Consider the following 4310-nt stretch of genomic DNA (forward strand, 5'->3'; position numbering starts at 1 on the left):
AAGCATTCATTCAGAAAATAAAAAGTATTGTCACCATATCAAAATAATTAAACTAGTTTCAAGGATGAATTCGAAACCCTGTACTTCTTGTTCTTTTGTAATTAAAACAGTTTTCATTTAAGAGAGGTGATGGATTGGACATTCATAACTTTAAGGCATAGACACTTAAATACTAATGATCATGTAATAAGACACAAACATAAACATAAAGCATAGTAAACGAAAAACAGGAAAATAAGAACAAGGAGATTAAGGAACGGGTCCACCTTAGTGACGGTGGCGTCTTCCTCTTCTTGAAGAACTAATGGTGCTTTTGAGCTCCTCTATGTCTCTTCCTTGCCTTTGTTGCTCCTCCCTCATAGCTCTTTGATCTTCTCTAATCTCATGAAGGATGATGGAGTGCTCTTGGTGTTCCACCCTTAGTTGTCCCATGTTGGAACTTAATTCTCCTAGGGAGGTGTTGATTTGCTCCCAATAGTTTTGTGGAGGAAAGTGCATCCCTTGAGGCATCTCAGGGATTTCATGGTGGGAAATTTCCTCATGCTCTTGTTGAGGTCCATGATCTCTTATTTGCTCCATCCTTTTCTTAGTGATGGGCTTATCCTCTTCAATGAGGATGTCTCCCTCTATGTCAATTCCAGCCGAATTGCAGAGGTGGCATATGAGGTGAGGAAATGCTAACCTTGCCCAAGTGGAGGACTTGTCAGCCACCTTGTAAAGTTCTTGAGGTATAATCTCATGAACATCCACCTCCTCTCCAATCATGATACTATGGATCATGATGGCCCGGTCTATAGTAACTTCAGACCAGTTACTGGTAGGAATGATTGAGCATTGAATGAACTCTAGCCACCCCTAGCCACTGGTTTGAGGTCATGCCTTCTTAATTGAACCGGCTTGCCTCTTGAGTCAATTTTCCATTGAGCTCCTTCCTCACATATGTCTATGAGGACTTGGTCCAACCTTTGATCAAAGTTGACCCTTCTTGTGTAGGGGCATGCGTTCTCTTCCATCATTGGCAAGTTGAACGCTAGCCTTACATTTTCCGGACTGAAGTCTAAGTATTTCCCCCGAACCATGGTGAGCCAATGCTTTGGATTCGGGTTCACACTTTGATCATGGTTCCTAGTGATCCATGCGTTTGCATAGAACTCTTGAACCATTAAGATCCCGACTTGTTGAATGGGGTTGGTGAGAACTTCCCAACCTCTTCTTCGGATTTCATCTCGGATATTCGGATACTCATTCTTTTTGAGCTTGAAAGGAACCTCAGGGATCACTTTCTTCTTGGCCACAACTTCATAGAAGTGGTCTTGATGGACCTTTGAGATGAATCTCTCCATCTTCCATGACTCAGAGGTGGAAGCAATTGCCTTCCCTTTCCTCTTTCTAGAGGTTTCTCTGGCCTTAGGTGCCATAAATGGTTTTGGAAAAACAAAAAGCTATGCTTTTACCACACCAAACTTAAAATATTTGCTCGTCCTCGAGCAAAAGAAGAAAGAAAGAAGGAGAAGAAGAAAAAGAATGGATGAGAGGGGGAGAGGTGTGTATTCGGCCAAGGGAAGAAGAAAGGGTTGAGTTGTGTGAAAATGAAGAAGGAATGAGGGGTTTATATAGGGGTGGGATGGGATTTAGGGTTCGGCCATTAGGATTGGATTTGGGACGGAAAATAGTTTGAATTTGGAAGGTAGGTAGGGTTTATGGGGAAGAGAGGATGGATGTGAGTGGTGAAGAGGTGATGGGAAAGAGTAATTGAGGTGATTGGTGAAGGGTATTTGGGGAAGAGAGTTATGAAAAGGTATGAAGAGGAGAGAAGAAGATGTGGGGATCTTGTGGGGTTCACAGATCCTGAGGGGATCCTGTGGGTCCACAGATCTTGAGGAGATCCTGTGGGGTCCACAGATCAAGTGGGGTCAAGGACTTAACTTCCCTGCTCCAATTAGGCGTGTAAAACACCCATGCTGTGCAATCCTAGCGTTTAACGCTAGATTGCTGCTTGTTGCTGGCATTAAACACCCAAATGTAGCCTGTTTCTGGCGTTTAACGCCAGGCAGATGCTTGTTTCTGGCGTTAAACGCCAGACAGATGCTTGTTTCTGGCGTTTAAACGCCAGACTGCTCTCCTCCAGGGTGTGCTGTTTTTAACGCTATTTTTCATTGTTTTTGATTTTTCAGTAGTTTTTGTGACTCCACATGATCATCAACCTAATAAAAAAGAAAATAAAACAGATATGATTAAATAACATTGGGTTGCCTCTCCACAAGCGCTTCTTTAATGTCAATAGCTTGACAGTGAGCTCTCATGGAGCCTCACAGATGTTCAGAGCATTGTTGGAACCTCCCAACACCAAACTTAGAGTTTGGTTGTGGCCTCCCAACACCAAACTTAAATTTTGACTGTGGGGGCTTTGGTTGACTCTACAGTGAGAGAAGCTTTTCATGCTTCCTCTCCATGGCTACAGAAGGAGATCCTTGAGTTTTAAACCCAAGGTTGTCCTCATTCAGTTGAAGGATCAATTCTCCTCTGTCCACATCAATCACAGCTCTTGCTATGGCTAGGAAGGGTCTTCCAAGGATGATGGATTCATCCTCATCCTTCCCAGTGTCTAGGATTATGAAATCAGCAGGGATGTAAAGGCCTTCAACCGTTACTAACACGTCCTCTACTTGTCCATAAGCCTATTTTCTTGAGTTGTCTGCCATCTCTAAAGAGATTCTGGCAACTTGCACCTCAAAGATCCCAAGTTTCTCCATTACAGAGAGTGGCATTAAGTTTATTCCTGACCCTAGGTCACACAGAGCCTTCTCAAAGGTCATGGTGCCTATGTTACAGGGAATTAGGAATTTACCAGGATCCTGTTTCTTTTGAGGTAATTTCTGTCTATCCAATGCATTTAGTTCATTGGTGAGCAAGGGAGGTTCATCTTCCCAAGTCTCATTACCAAATAATTTAGCATTCAGCTTCATGATTGCACCAAGGTACTTAGCAACTTGCTCTTCAGTAATGTCTTCATCCTCTTCAGAGGATGAATACTCATCAGAGCTCATGAAGGGGAGAAGGAGGTTCAATGGAATCTCTATGGTCTCTAGATGAGCCTCAGATTCCTTTGGTTCCTCGGAGGGAAACTCCTTATTGGTCACTGAGCGTCCCAGGAGGTCTTCCTCACTAGGATTCACGTCCTCTTCCTCCTCTTTGGGTTTGGCCACACCATGTAAGGCTATGGCCTTGCACTCTCTTTTGGATTTTCTTCTGTATTGCTTGGGAGAGTACTAGGAGGGGTTTCAGTGACCCTTTTACTCAACTGGCCCACTTGTGCCTCCGAATTTCTAATGGAGGACCTTGTTTCATTCATGAAACTTAAAGTGGCCTTAGATAGATCAGAGACTATATTTGGTAAGCTAGATAGATTCTGCTAAGAATTCTTTGTCTGTTGCTGAGTGGATGATGAAAAAGGCTTGCTATTGCTAAACCTGTTTCTTCCACCATTATTAAAGCCTTGTTGAGGCTTTTGTTGATCCTTCCATGAGAAATTTGGATGATTACTCCATGAGGGATTATAGGTGTTTCCATAGGGTTCACCCATGTAATTCACCTCTGCTATTGCAGGGTTCTCAGGATCATAAGCTTCTTCTTCAGAAGATGCCTCTATAGTACTGTTGGATGATTCCTTCAATCCATTCAGACTCTGAGAGATCATATTGACTTGCTGAGTCAATATTTTGTTCTGAGCCAATATGGCATTTAGAGTATCAATTTCAAGAACTCCCTTCCTCATAGGCGTCCTATTACTCACAGGATTCCTTTCAGAAGTGTACATGAACTGGTTATTTGCAACCATGTTAATGAGTTCTTGAGCTTCTGCAAGTGTTTTCTTTAGGTGAATGGATCCACATGCAGAATGGTCCAATGATATTTTAGATAATTCAGATAGACCATCATAGAATATATCCAGGATGGTCCATTCTGAAAGCATGTCAGAAGGACACCTTTTGGTCAGTTCTTTGTATCTCTCCCAAGCTTCATAGAGGGATTCACCTTCTTTCTGTCTAAAGGTTTGAACATCCAATCTAAGCTTACTAAGCTTTTGAGGAGGAAAGAACTTGGCTAAGAAAGCCGTGACCAGCTTATCCCAAGAGTTCAGGCTGTCTTTAGGTTGAGAGTCCAACCATATTCTAGCTCTGTCTCTTACAGCAAACGGGAAAAGCATAAGCTTATAGACCTCGGGATCAACCCCATTGGTCTTAAAAGTATCACAGATTTGCAAGAATTCTGTTAAGAACTGAAAAGGATCTTCTAATGGAAGTCCATAA

General features: G+C 42.6%; 1 non-coding gene across 1 annotated transcript; it reads left to right on the plus strand.

Moving 5' to 3' along the window:
- Positions 1–3967: 3967 nt before the first annotated feature.
- Positions 3968–4075, plus strand: LOC112760313 (small nucleolar RNA R71). Its single transcript, XR_003180760.1, has one exon. It is a non-coding gene; the product is annotated as a small nucleolar RNA R71 (small nucleolar RNA).
- The last annotated feature ends 235 nt before the right edge of the window (positions 4076–4310 follow it).

Source organism: Arachis hypogaea, chromosome 16 (assembly GCF_003086295.3).
Source record: "Arachis hypogaea cultivar Tifrunner chromosome 16, arahy.Tifrunner.gnm2.J5K5, whole genome shotgun sequence".
Classification (NCBI taxonomy): Eukaryota; Viridiplantae; Streptophyta; class Magnoliopsida; order Fabales; family Fabaceae; genus Arachis; species Arachis hypogaea.